This window comes from Dromaius novaehollandiae, chromosome 7, assembly GCF_036370855.1.
Source record: "Dromaius novaehollandiae isolate bDroNov1 chromosome 7, bDroNov1.hap1, whole genome shotgun sequence".
NCBI lineage: Eukaryota > Metazoa > Chordata > Aves > Casuariiformes > Dromaiidae > Dromaius > Dromaius novaehollandiae.
The window spans coordinates 12,178,257-12,193,432 of NC_088104.1; the positions used below are offsets into that span (position 1 = coordinate 12,178,257).

Here is a 15,176-nt window from a genome sequence, read left to right on the forward strand (position 1 = left end):
GCTATTAAGTATGATTTTTTAATCACTCCCTGCTTTTTCCCCTCTAATTGTAGTCATTCCAAATCCTACCACATAATTAAAGAGGTCTTTTTAAAAAGGAAAGACAAGCAGTCCCTTTTACCCTTGGAGGGAAAAGCAACCTTACAGACCTATCAGTATGCTTCTGCTCAGTGCAACTAAATTAACAAGGAGAATTAAATGCAGAGCCAATTACAACATTAAAAAAAACCTTCCTTTATTCTCTTGCCTACATTGAACCAAAAAAAGAAATGCCTGTGAAATCAGACTGTAGGTGTTTTTATGAGCTTCCTGGACATTATGTGAAAGTTTCACCTCTGCACAATTTCTCATTTTAACAACAAAAAATTAGCCCCCGTGGTTAATAAAAACTACTAGTTTGCCAAAAGCAGAGCATCCATGTTCTGTTCTTTAAACTGGTGACAGCCTTGCCTAGCACAGCTTATATTAGTGGACACGCCTGAGTAAATCATACAAATATTGAGACATGTGGGACCACAAATTCAGAGGAGAGAAAAAGGTATCAGAAAAGTCCTTAATGTGCAAAGATATGTGCACACAGTCTTCTTCAGATTCCCCAGATACCTTATGTTTATAAGTCCATCTGGAAGCAGGACTGTAGAAGTTGCACAAGACAGGGCTGTCCCTGCAGCAGCTTCCCTTGTTCATCAACAGCTTCTCCAGTGGAAATCACAACAGAATAACAACTCCCTCCGGTTGCTCCTTCTTAGTTTCTATTCCAAAGTATGCACAATCACTTAGTTGTGACAGTGCTCCAAAGTTAACAGTATGACTAAGTGAAGACAACCTAAAAATCTCTCATGGCAATGGTCTCAGCACCAACAAGATTGTCCTCAACTTTTCTAGTAGAGTCTTAGAAGTATTGGTGATTTGCTGCTTCAGGCCTTAGCATGAAGTAGCATTGCTCTTCCGTTTTCCATCTCTCAGAGCTTCCAGACTACTGCAGCCATGTACACTAGCCACAAATACCCTTGCCTGCTGCCACGTGTGTCACCCTTCTGTGGACAGCGTGGCTTTGCACTTCATGACGTGAAGAGATGTGCGGAGTCCCAGGCATTGCTGCTCCAGTTTAATTCCCTACCTTTTCACAGGCATGTATGGCAAAAGTAGCCTTGTCACTGCTTTCCACAGATGGCTCTTATGTACTTGTACAGTTCTTCTCTCAAGCCCTTCCCATCTATAACAATATTCTTACAGTTTAAAACTAAAATGCATTTGGAAAAGAGTGAGGATGTGATGTGTTTTGGCACCATCCTCCTTCACTTCATATAAAGCAAAAGTGGATCCCAGCCCTACTAATTAGGGAGATGTAGGGTTTAGCCATGTGTCTCTCTTGGGAATGGCACATTGAATTCAGGGCTCTGGCAGAGCTGGCAGAGAGGCAGCTGGGCATTTTGAGAGCAGTACTTGCCCACTTCCTCTGGGCGTTGGCTGAACTTATTCAGCTCTCACCTGCTATCCTGCTCCTTCACTAAATGCTATTATCTAGCCTGCAAGCTCTCCAAAAGAGACTGGGAATACATATGCTTTTCTTACCCTAAGAAAGAACTTCTTTCAACTTAGCACTGCTTTCCTTTTGTTAAGTTCCCATTCATCAACTGCATCCCACTTATCTTTCGTTTTCTTGATTAAATGGTTTACTTGATAAAATTTGGCACTGCCTCTCTTTAAAAACATTCCAAGTAAGAGAACAATAGACAGACAAATGAAGAACTAATGTTTCTTCCTTAATACCCCAATTGTTACCAATGTTCTGAGAATACTGTTTTTAAGGAATCTTAAAAAAAAAAAATAAAGGAAATCTTCAGGTTAAAAAGAAACTGTGGTATTCTTTAAGTGCTGAACTTCTTATAAAGTAAGTTTTCAAAGCTGCATGTGGGTGGAGAAGCTATAAATAACCACATTTGTGCATGTTCCTTCTGTGCAAGACACAGAAAATGTGTTCTGCATCAGCACGTAAAGATGCTGCTGTGCTCTGCACAAAGCTTCTCAAGGCTGGTGGGTAGTTTTTCTTTTGCAGTTATGCTGCTGGTATTGCTGTTTGTGACTCTCTTTCTCAGTACTCAGGAATTATATCGGATACCTAGCTGTAGTGTTGGGAATTAGCAATACAGCTAATCAGATCTGTCAATCTTCTGTCAAGGGTAGTTCATATTCAGAAATGCAGAGGTGTTTTCTTACCCGAGGCAAGTAGAAGATTTCGGTTGGTGCTGTCCATAATGCCTGTTAGAACAATGATTTTGTTCCTCCTGGGGCTTTTCTTAGTGGCTAACACACCTTCCCCAGGTCTCCATTTCTTGTCCCATGTTTGTCCTTTCAGACCAATTTTATAGGATACAGGACCAGGTCAGTCAGGCGTGGGCTCAAGTGCAGTCTCAGGTGCGGTTCCCCCAATCTGGGCTGCTTTCCTGGACATAGTAAGAGTTTCCTGAAAGAATAACGTGGGACTCTCCTAATTTGAGAGGGCAGAAAGAGGAAAGCCCCAGGCAGAGTGGGTATTGCAGCAAAGGCAGCCTGAAAAGCTCCTGATTATTTACTCAAACAAATCTCCCTTCCCTTTTCTCACTACTACTATCGTTTCCACCACTTAGGCACGTGGTCTGGAGCTCTCAGGAAGAGAAACACCTGAGCATGCTCAATGTCAGGCCCAGCCCTGGGCTCTTCCTCACATGGGCTGGAGCAGGGATCAGCACAGCCCATGAGCACGTTAACTGAGCTCAGTTATACCTGAAAGTGGAGATTCCTGGAGTCTAAGCAAGAACCAGCACCACAGACACAGAAATCACAGGTCTCATGATGATCACAAACCCTCACAGTGTAGACACAGCCCCAGAAGCTCCACTCCTCCTGTGCATCATGCCAAAGAGAGACAGAAAGCTAGCTGATCCACAGAGGAGAGAGGCTCTGAAGAGAGCTCAGTCAGCACAGAGCACTCTACAAATTCTGGTTTTCACCTAGAGATTTTCCAAGTCAGAAACTACTGTTAGACCAACCTATCTGACCTCCCAATAGTATCCACAATGCCTATCAGCATCAGATGAAACTTAACATGCTTGTATGTTGAGTTAACAGCACTCACAGCATGCTGTGACCAATTGTACCATGGGCTTTTTTCTTCATCTGATAGTTATCTAGCACTTGCGGTCCACTCTAGCTCTAGCAACTCTATATTTGAGTGCTCTGGCATCAGACCCAAAGAAAAGCAGTATTCACAGCCTTGATAGTAAGTAAAGATACCAGCAGGACTCAGCTGAGTTAGGTTTGACTAAAAGCACTGATTTAGACCCAGAAGGTGTTAACAGAGCTTACTAATGACAACTATGATTGTTGCTAATTGCTCAGTGCTGGTTTTTGTGGTCCTGTGTAGCTTGTGTAGTACCTTCCTTGCATGTGTTTGCCTTTTTTTTCCCAGGTGGGACTGTACAAAGTGTAAAAGGTTCCTAAGATGTACAGCAAGTACACAGGAGGGACTGAAGGAGCTATTTGAATTCTTTAGATAAGTACATTAACCTCAAGTATGTAACTAGAGCAATTGGTTTTAAGTTTCCTGTAACTATAGGTTTCAAAAGATGAAATATAACAAAGCTAATACAGTACTGGACAAGGACTTAGGAAAAAGGACTCTTATTCTTAGTTCAAGCCCTGATCTGCTTGATGGCTTCTTTCAGTGCCTCAGTTTCCCTGTCTGTAAAATGCAGAAAGAAATACTTACCTCTACAGCAGATTAAAATCCACTGATGGAAAATGCTTTGTCAGACTTAATTATTATTACTGCTGCCACTGACTGTTCAGTGGTAGCTACTAAACACTCAGAAACAAAGCAAAACAAAACAAAACCCTGAACACATTTACTATAGATTTTTCAGCTCCAGCTGTAACTACAGCATAATTATGTCAGTGTAGGCAGATGTATTAATGGTGAGTAGGGTAGGCACCTAGCTTTGGTAACAACTCCTCATCCACTCAGTGGGGAAAGAGCAACCTACAGACAGAAACCAACTGACTTCAGGCATCTATTAATTTGGCTCCTAATTTCAATGCTCTGGGTCACCTTCTGGAACTGGGTATTGCTATAAATGCAATAACCTGTGAAACTGCACTCCTAATTTGGACATAAATTAAGACAGTACCATCTAAACTTTGATGGTATCAATCCACCTAAACTGTTACTAGTTTAAATGAGATGTTAAAAGGTAATTAAAAAATAGAAAAGACTAATAAAGCAAGGATGTGTTTTACAACAAAGTGGCCTTAAATGCTAGCGCTATGCTCCAGGCCCAGCACTGGCACTCCCCACTGCGCTGAGTTGTTTGCTTCACCATGGAGAAAACCACTGACTGACCAGAATATTAAATAACATGCTGCTTTAGGATGCTGTTGGGAGCAGATGATTTAATCATCTTGATTTAACAAGGCTTATAATCACAGCACACAGCAAAGAGGAGTTTAGTAACAGAACATACCCCAACTGGGAAAAATGGGCCTCAGTACATAGTCTTGTACCAGTAACATAAGAGCTCAACAGGATGGTACAGTGCTGCAGTAGCACCGAACACTCCTGCCAGGGTTAGGGCCCCTCTGGACTAAGCATCATATAAGCACACAGGAAAACTCACCCCTTTTCCAGTTGGGCTCTGACCTGATTTGAGACCAGAGGCAAAGCATCAAAGTGAAAACAATGGGAAGAAGGAGAAATAGGAGGACAAGGATGAAAGATGTGCCTTGAATGCCAGGAGCGGCTATTCTCCAGTGTGGCAGTTCCCAAGCATCACCCATCTATGATCTATTTGTTAGTCTTTTAAATAAAGTCTGACCCCTCAGGCATTTTTCTTCCCAGTCCGAGATACTCTTTGTATCAGGCTATGCCTAGTGAGCAGGGAATGGCACACAAGGCTGTGTTTGGGGGTCGGTCTCCTGGCAGGGCTCTTCTGCCACTGGGGCCCTGCCCAGGGACTCACAGTGGTACCACAGCATCACTCCTGCTGTAGGGCTGCCACAGCATCTCTTCTGCCTGCACTGGCTGTCGGTCAGTCACTGCTCAGGAAAAGCAGCTGCCTGACGTGTGGTATCCCAGAGCAGAGGAGAAGTCACGGCCCAACACTGTAAGTAAATAAGGAAAGAGCCGAGTTGTAGTGGTGTGTGAGCAGCTTTGCATGTAGCACATAGGCTCCATGCTGAGCCACACACCCAGTGTGAGACAGGGCAGAGCTGCAATAAAAAGCCCTGGGCAATTAGATTGTTCTGGAACCTACCCATAACTGTATGGCTGATTTCTTGTACGTGTCATAGCAGAAATATATCTTGAGGGAGTATTGACAGGTGAAAGGCCAATGACCTTATAGATTGACCAAAGCAGGCTGTGAACAGATGGCAACAAGAAGCTGTTTGTGGGGAGGCAGAGAAATGGATGCTAAGGCCTGAGTCCCATGGCAGACCAGCACTGGTAGAGAGAATGTCATAGTAAATTAGGACATACGTGCCGGCAGGACCAGACTTATGAAAAGACCTCTCAGCAAGGAACAACCTTGAGCTGTTCTGGAGGGGAAAGAAAAGGCACCTAAAGGACTCCAGGAGTGGGAGTCATGGGCAGCAGTGGTTGGGACCTCCCCTAAGAGCACCTTTATGAAAAGTTCGGTTTTCACAAAACAAAAGGTTTTTGGGAAAAAATCCTTTCTTTCTTTCTTTCTTACTTTTCTCTCCTAGCTTCATGGCTCCTCAGAACATGGCATCCCCTCATCCTGAGCTTCCTGCTTTTCTGGTTTCCTGACACCTCATGCAGTTGGAAAACCTGGGGAGGTAAGCAAGCAGGGAGCAATGCCCCAAAATATATTTTGATTTTTCTAAAGTTATTTTTGCTGCAGGGAGGGGGAATTTTTTTAAAAAAAGGTTTTTTTGTTTTGTTTTTTTACTTTTCATCCTGATTTGGGAAGGAAATTGTCTCAAGGTCAAAATGTTTTGTATGTGGCTGAAGCCAAAAATAAAAGTAATTCTCTCCCTCCCTCTACCTACATCCCATCCAAAAAATCCAAAAGGCATGAAAGAAGAAGCAAGTAAAGAACTAGCAGAGCAAAGGCAGGAGAAATGTAAAAGACCAATAGACAGCCCTGAAATATGTTTGTTTTTCATGTTATTACATTTGAAGGACATTTTTTTTAAAAGGGAGTCATAGCATAACATGAAAGAAAGTTTATAGCTGTAACAGTATACAGGAGTTTGGACCAACCAGCTCTGTCTAAATGTGCCTGGGGGTCACCCCAGCCTAGGCAATAGCTTCCAGAACCGCAATCCAAAGATTATAACTTTAGAAAACAAGCAAGAGACTTTGTGCAAGAGCTTCCTATGAGGAATATGAAACAAAAGAAGTTGCTTAAAAGTCTCCTGTGGGCTAAAAACCTGTGTTCAGTTCTAAATAGTGCACAAACTCTCTTCCAAGGGCAAAAATACCAACACCCATTAGCCAAGCTGCTTAGCCAGGGCAGCTGCTGAGACAAGGCACAGCTAAGGGAAGATGCTAACATAGAGGAGAATAGCCAGAGAGAGCACGGGTAGGGGCAGAGCTCGCGAGAGCAGTTAGTGGAGTGGGCCAAGGCAGAGCTGCTGGAGAGAGGTTCGAGAGCTAGTGGGAACGACTAGCAGCTAGCAAAAACAGGTCATGGTGCCAGATCAGCTCAGCCTAAATTGGGCCTTGCTACCCAGCAAGATATAATCTCAAATTGTGAGTGCAGTTCACTGCCAGAGGGGGAAAGTAACCAGCTGGCTGAGCAGCTGCTCCATGGAGGAAAACATAGTGAAATTGTTACAGTTATACTTTAAAAACTAGCTATCCTTACCCTCTTTGTTATCTGGCTAGTTTTTTCTCACTTTAATGAAAATACCTTTTGTTAGCCATCTGTCAAAAGCAGTCTGAAAGAGGACTGATAACTCTGAGCGACAGGCAGGATCATCAGAAAGCTGGCAGGCCATGTGAGGAGATAATTGGGAGGAAAGATCACGAGAAAAGAATGGAGAAGAAAAGAATGATTACTTTGGACTCCTAAACCAATGCCTAAAATATCACTCTTTATTTCTTAGCATAACAGACCCTTATTTCATTTTTACTTAGTCCCAATATATCCTATAAGACCTTCTCATAAGGGGTAAAACCAAAGTAGCAATGACTTTGGGGGCTTAGAGCAGGGATTTGTGAATCAGACATCCTTGCATGAAGACCTCTTGTCATGGAGCTTTCACTGACCTTTGGCAAGTTGCTTAACATCACCCTGACAGAAAACACATAATCCTGAGATGAAAGAAACCACAATAAGCAAGAAGTACTATTGTTACTGTTACTTCTTAAAGTTACAGAGGAGAAAGCCTTCTGGCATTCCAGACTACATTTATTCAAAGACCTTATTTTTCTCCCTGTCTTCAGAGACAATCACTCATTCTAGCAAGTGCTTTTAAAAAATATATATATTTCTGGAGAAAGGTCTACTTTATTTCTCTTCCTTCTTTACTGCAGCCCTACTATTTTTGTAGGCCTAAGCAGTAACAGACAAGCCTGACTCTTACTCCTCCTTTGCCATGACAATGAGCGCCAATGATGCCTTTCAAAAACAATAAACTAAAGGTCATATTTTTGGGGATGCTGACATGCAAATAATCCTGGGATAGAAATAGACAACAAGGATATGCTATATAGATGATTCTGCTCAAGTGTAACAACAGCAAATTTTAGCAGTTTGCCTATGACTGGCTTTCAAAGTTTGCTGCAAAGAAAATCCTGGATCAGAAAGGCACTGAGTGATCACCACCTGACATGATGGCTGGAGGAGCACCTTGCAGGACTGGGCTCTTGGATCCTGATGCATCTCACCCGACGTTAGGTAATTAACTGAAGGATGTGTCTGAAGAGCCTACCCTCCCACAGCTTCCCTCTCATAGCTTCCCTTGACAGTCAACGGTAAGAGAAGGAAATAGTCAGGGTGCAATTCCAATCTTAGACAGACTGAGTCACTTTCTGAAGATGCCAGTGTCTCTCCATTGACTATAAAAGGAAACTATGCATTAAGCTCTTGACTTGGATGATTCAGTTACACTCTTAAAGTTAGGCAGGATAAATCCAGACCATGGATAGTTGCCTATACCTACAGAGAACTAACTGTGTCTTCATATCAGCTTTTCCATTTTTCTATACAATGAATTACATCTTCTTCATCCACTAAAAGATAGATCCAAAACCTAGAGGAGTTAATAGGATTTCCAAGGGCTTTGAAAAGGCCTTTTAGAGGTTCCTAAACTCTCAGCAAGAAACCAAATGTTTCCAGTTCAGCAAACAGCAAGACAGACCATCAGAAAGGACTAGGTCTTGAAGGACAGACAATGCCCTAAACAAGAAAAACACTTTTTTGGGTGCAAAGAATTTTTTTTGTTCAGTTCCTCTTCTTACTTCAATAAGTTCAGAGATCAAGCTGGCTGGTTCAGATTTCTTCAGATCCTATTTCTCAAGACAGCTGTGGAGATCATCAAAGCATTCTCGTGCTACTCTTACATCAATGCTAAGTAAACTTCAGTTAGTAACTGAAGCTGGCCCCTGAAGTTTGATATCCCTAGCACTACTGCTCTGTGTGGAAATTAGAAAGTGATCATTATTATTTTTTAACCAGTACCTCTTTAAAAGCACAAAGAACAATTGTCTGCTTGGATTAATAGCTATATAGAGGAAAAAAGATAGAAAGGTTGATGCCAGATAATTTCAAGTTACACTTTAAATCAAATTATGCAGAGGACAGAGTATTGTAAACCAATGAACCTTAAGGAATTTCCTGAACAAATATCATTAAATGAAAATGTAATAATTTAAACCTGTAGTTTTTGTGAAGAATTTGGCACAATAATACTGATCTATATTTAAAGAGCATTGTCAGAAGTTCAGAACAGAGCTCCCTTTCTCCCATAAGAGTACCTAAAGCAATTAACTTGTTAGGCTGACAGCCTTAGACATCTCTGACATGTTCTCACAGCAGACACTGGTCACCAGTCACCAGGTGCAAGTGTGAGTGCCTGGGCAGAAACACAGAGCCCAGATCTTTTGACAGCCATTATCTGAGCATGCTCAAATATCAACGTGCCAAGTATTTACACTCTTCACTTGGGAAGCTATGCTGTGGCCCTTCAAAGAGGCAGACAGATACCTATGCCAGAGTCACTGGTAAAGTGAAAAAATGCATGTTATTTCATTCAACTCTGTCCTCTTTAGGTCCCTGTCCTCTTTAGTTAGGACAACCCTGAGCACACTGTCCATAAATGCTCTGTACCATTGCAGGCTGAAGTTGTGCCCTGGAACTACAGAAGCATCTGTCTGAAATCACCAGAAACTGAAGAAATATGTCGGCAATATTCTCTCATCCAGCATGGCTTCCTTGTGCTACAAATCCAGCACAATCTGGTCATGAAGCAACAAGAACTGTACAGCAGCACAGAGTGCTCTTACTCTACCTCTCTCTCTCTCTCTGCTGCCACAACAGGAACACATATATAACCAGAAGAAATTATCACCTGAAACTGCTGCATAATCCCATGCCAGTGTGAATTCAAATTAAGGAATGACAGTTCTCTTTTAGGCAGTTCAAAATAAATGAGTAAGTCACTCAGCAACACTTGTCTTATTTAAATGGCCATGTGATCGTTAATTCGTTTCATAATATCTGCAGGATACTAATCAGCCTAAGTGTACCATTGCTATACTTTCAGATCAGTTTCAGTGTTAGTTACTTGTCGGTCCTCTTCAGAAGATGAGTGGGGCCACACATCTCTTCATTGCACTAACCTTGCACTAACATTGGTTGAAAAGGTGCCAGTTCGTTTGGCAGGAACAAAAGGAATGGAATGCAAATTGCTCTTAACAAACAGTTGCCAAGATGTTTTATTTCATGGTCTGTGACAAAGAGGGGATGGAAACAAACAAAATAATCCTTTTACTACAGATTTACTCTCCTTTACTGCATAAATAATAAAGCATGCTTATTTCACATCAGACAAGTACTAAGTAACAGGCTGTTAGGGACATAAAGTGGGCTTGGGAATATGCACACATCTTATTAAGTTAGCTCCTTAGAGCTATATAGGGAAAAGCTGCACTGTGATCTATCAGAACTGTGTGGTGCAATATATCAGATTATAAACCAGGCGTTGACACTCAGGCCTTAACAATTACTGGAAGGCCAGGGTTAGTGAACACAGAGGTACTGATCTCTCAGCCATGGATAACAAAAAGATTGTTTTCTCTCCTCTTACTTCCCACTGGGAGAAGGTTGCCAAGCAGTTTTACCAATACTGACTCCTGATTTTTTTTCACTCATTTTTAGGACAATACAAGTTAGAACCTCTACTCACTACCAAGTAGCACTTCAGTCTTCAGGGTGGTCACAGGGGTGGTCATATCATGTGCAACTTTAAGATCTGAAAAAGCAGCTTAAAAAGGCATAGAGCAGTAATACTTTGAAAAGTTAAACATGTGAGAAACATTAAGTGTATCTCATTACTTGATAAATTTACCAAAGGGGCTGTGAAAATTCTCTAGGATGCTTTGAATTTTAATGTTTCAATTACTGATCTGTCAGTGGTAGCTATTTATGAGCTAAATCTGCTTGGATGGCATACAGAGCATGTGATGCACTTTTGCAGGGTGCTGTGGCTGAAGTCACTAGTAAATACAATCTTTACTTGATTGTAATGTTCTTTTTCTTAGTTATTGTTTGCAAATAAATCTCTCTTGTTTTACAAGAGCCAGTGAAGACAACTATTGTAAATAAAGCATAAAAGGAGATATATAGCTTAACTTCTTCTGTCTTTGAAACAAACTATGACCAAGATGGAAAACTACAGAATTTTGGAGAACTTTTCATTGCCTTGTGATCAAAACAACTGAGTGTATGCATGCATGCGTGGGGGGATGTACAGACCTAATCCTCTAAAATCTTATGTGAAAGCTAAATGAATCATGAACTGCCTCAAATATCCTAGCGTTCTTCTGCAAATGGACTGCATAGATCTCGTGCATCACATGAAGTGTTCAGTGTTCTCAGATAGAGTATGGAGACAGATAGATGTTGGCAGGACATTTTTCTCCATACAAGTGAAGTCAGCAACAGGGCATGATCTGTTTTCTTGGCCAGAAAAAGCCAGACACATTACAAGTTAAAGTACTTGGTTATGAAGAGAGACAGCCTTTCTCCTGCAATACTTTGCAGTCTCTGGCAACAATGGCACCTGGTAAATGTAATGATATCGGCATGGCCACATGGCCTCTTTATCCATCACCAGAGGCAGATAACCATAAACAGAAACCAAAGCTATGTCCATTAATGGATCTGGGCATGAATCCAAAAGGACACAGATTCACAGATTCAGAGAAATCCAGGTGAACCTGACAGTGGTCCAGCTTGACCTTTTTAATAACAAGGAGGATTTGAGACATCACTACAGCTGGCATGGCAACACTTCTAGTTTTCTAAGTGCCTACCCAGCTGCCAATAAGTGTTTATTACTGAGTGACATGTCACCCTTCACCACTAGTCTTCACCTGGCATGAAGAGCCTACTCCATTTTGCCAAGTAGAGCCATCCCAGCTAACACAAGGCTTTGTATGCCAAGAAACTCCACCAGCAGAGACAGTGCCTCAACATCCACCTATCTTCCAGCTCTTCCTTTACAGGCAACTATCACAACTAACATGAAACAAGCAGGAAGCAGCACTGGCAGTGAACTCTGAGAGAATCAAAGGAATCTGAGGAGAAAAAGGCTGTTTGTGTCAGACTGGCTGTTGGAGGTATGTGTGTGTGTGTACATGGATGGATGAAACACACTGCAGAATAAGAGTAGCAGTTTGACAATTCTGCCACCAAAGTGCTTTAAAACACCAAGTTCAAGGCTTGCACAGACCATTTAATAATGCATCTGATGGGTCTCCACTTTCCTTCTACTTTAATGGGTATGCTTCAGGCTTTAGAGCTTCACTTGAACTAGTTTATGAAGTGAGAGAATTCAGACAAAATTATTGCCCATATGAAAAAAAGGTGATGGGGGAGGCCGTGGGGTAAAGAACAATGTTATAAACTTACTTCAGCTATTTCTAAGGCTGCTCAGTAACATCCACTCATGGTACAACCCTCATGCTACCCTTGCTGTTTAACAGTGTTGCTGCTCATGCGGGCAAAGGGAACATATTAAAGTGGGCAGAGGCATGCAGAGGTAGACAGGGTAAATCAGGAAGTAGCAGGGAAATGTAGCCAAAATTGGAGACAGCGTGAGAACAATTTCAATTTTCAATGGAAATTGAAATTGGTTAAATTTGCTGGTGGATAGTCTGCAGAGGGGAAAGACCCAGGACAGGGAGGGGCAAAAAGGAAAAGCTACCAAAAATGAATTAAACTATCTGCAGCAATTACAATATACCAGTATGAATGTCAAAGGATTTTTCTCTCCCTTGCAGAATAGAATCACAGGACCACCTCCCACAGCTGTGTTCTTAAGGGATCAAGCAACACAGCTCTTCCCTATCTAGAACAACACAGAGAACTTCTAAAAGACAACCGAACCAAAGAAGTATTTACATGCTCAGCAAACCAATATTTCTTATAATGATGCTAAATACATATACTGACAAGGAATTCTTTTAACACCAAAAGTATGTGCAACATGTCTGCATAGAGTCTCATAACAGCTCACAAATTGTCTTATCTGCTATCCCTATTGTGTGAACAGTGCTCCATTTCCTGCGAAGGCTGAAAATGCAATTTCAGTCCATTTATTTTCTTTCCTTCTTTGAAAAGCAATATATTCATTACTTACTGTCCCTGACACACCATTATTTACCTCAGTTCACTTGTACAAATTGATGTCATTGTATTAAGGTACAGGTTTAACAGTAAAAAATCTTGGAAAATATCTAATGGTGGTAGCTGGTGATTACATCTAGTGCCATTTTACAGCATAACACTTCTGTTCCTATTGTGACTTGGCAATCCACAATGTTTATTTAAACCTTTTTATTCTTCCTATTTTTCCTACAGCACAGTTTGTATTTTATTTATGACATGACTGTAAGGATGTCTAAATTTCTATCTCAGGATACAAATTTATTTTGTTTCTTGTAATCCATTACTTTTGATGCTTTTAGGTTTTGTCCACTTCAAACTGTAATCAAATTAGAATCAAAAGGATTTCCTTGACAGTGGGAAACTACCTGGGAGCATTGTCCTGACCTGCCAGGAACACATCTACTATATCTTGTAGCCTCACAAATGGTGCAGAATACATCAGGAATGAAGTGAACAAGCTCTGCTAACAAAGCTTAACCCTTAAATCCAGTACAAGAGACACGTGCTTTTTTTACGTGAAACCTTCACAGAGCTGCACAGTTTTGGAAGACCTCCCTATGAACACTTGACATCGCATGCCTAAATATTTGATCCCTAGGGCAAGATATCACCCTTTATTGACTTACTACAGTAGTTAAGTAGGCATAATTGACCTCTCAAAATTCATACAAATCTCTTCTCGGATATGTATCTTTACCACACTTAGCTATTATTAATGCAGTTCATGGCAGACTAAAAAGATGCAAAATAATTCTGGAATCTGTATTGGAAACATGCAAGAAAACAAAGCTGGTCCCTTTTTACATCTGCTTTTAAGACAAGAATGATATAGTACCACCCTGTTGAAGCAATTAACAGCTGACATCAAGAGAAAGGTGAGGGAATATAAGTTCTAACTGGGAGATCATCTTCCACCACAATTTTTATTGCACTGGCCAAGAGATGGAGAGGATGAACCATGGGACAGCCTGATGGGGAAAATGGTATCTGCGAGATTTTGAGCTGGGTAGAAAGGAAAGAGAAGCATCTTCTGAAGAGAAACCACACTGTGTCAGTGCTGGTCTAGAAGACAGCAGACTCTGAAAGACTTGGGGCTCTCCTACCAGGATTTGTTCTCCCACACATTTTCCTTTTTACATTCAGATCAGGAGATAGAAGTTGTTAGTTAACGGTTAGTAAAATGTGACAGGGCAGAAAATGATAAGAGCTAAATGTTACTTATGCTTAGTGACAGCATATCGGTAGACAGCTTCACCTGCTAAATGATGTGCACTTAACAAAATAATCATAATAGGAATTGCATGACAGATATATAAGAGGTGACTATTTTGCAAAAATCTTACCCAAATACCTTCCTTCTCCCAATGGAATCTACACTTCATATTTCTATTAGCTGATGATTTCATTTATGAGTTACAAGATATTTATCTTGAATAGTACAGATGTCTAGTGAACAGAATGACTCATCTCTTCCTCTCTACTTTCTAAGCAGGACAAAGAGATGCCTCCAATAAGCATGTGCCGGGGCAGAAACGTGCGTATCATTAAGTTGTTGCTTCCCAGATAATAACTACCCATTAAGAGAAAAATTTGGAAAGACTGCTGCCAACAGAACTCACACCAAGAGTGATGCTCTTTAAAGCAATTGTACTCCCGTGACTCTTACTGCTTATATTTTTCTCTCTTCAAAAGTCTCAGTACACACAAAAGACCAGTTCCCTTTGAAAACAGTGACAGATCCTCATCACCCTGCATAAGTGGGAAGTAAAAGTATGAACGGATTTCATGCATGACCCTCATAAGCACTCGTGCTGATTTCAGAAAATGTAAATGAGAAAGTTTTTGGACCAGAGGATTGGAAAAAAAGTATAAGTCACCTCAGGGGATGAAGAATACCCAAGTCAGTGTGGATTCCTATCAAACTGACATACCATAATGGGAGAAAGTATAAAACCACCAGAATTTATAACTCTTGATTTCTGAAGTTTTAACCACAAGATTGTGTTAGTATAATACTTCAAAGTTTGTAGTTTGCAGAAAGTGTTCTAACTCCATTTCAAGTACATCCTCTATTTAATATATGGTTTATGAATTTCATTACTATGCAGTACATTTGCTGACATATAATGAAAGTGAAGTTGCTTAAATTAAGCATCTGTTACGTTCAGTCTCTGTTTTAATTATATATATGGCATGAATATTTGTGTGGTTTTATAGGAAAAACTTAGCAGGTAAACTTATGGCAAACTTTTCAAGTCTGTCAAAGAAATGGTCACA

General features: G+C 40.9%; 1 protein-coding gene across 5 annotated transcripts in view; it reads right to left on the reverse strand.

The window, feature by feature from the left end:
• Window positions 1-15,176, reverse strand: part of KALRN (kalirin RhoGEF kinase) — a 526,992-nt gene that overhangs the window by 253,153 nt on the left and 258,663 nt on the right. The gene's annotated exons all lie outside the window — the stretch shown is intronic.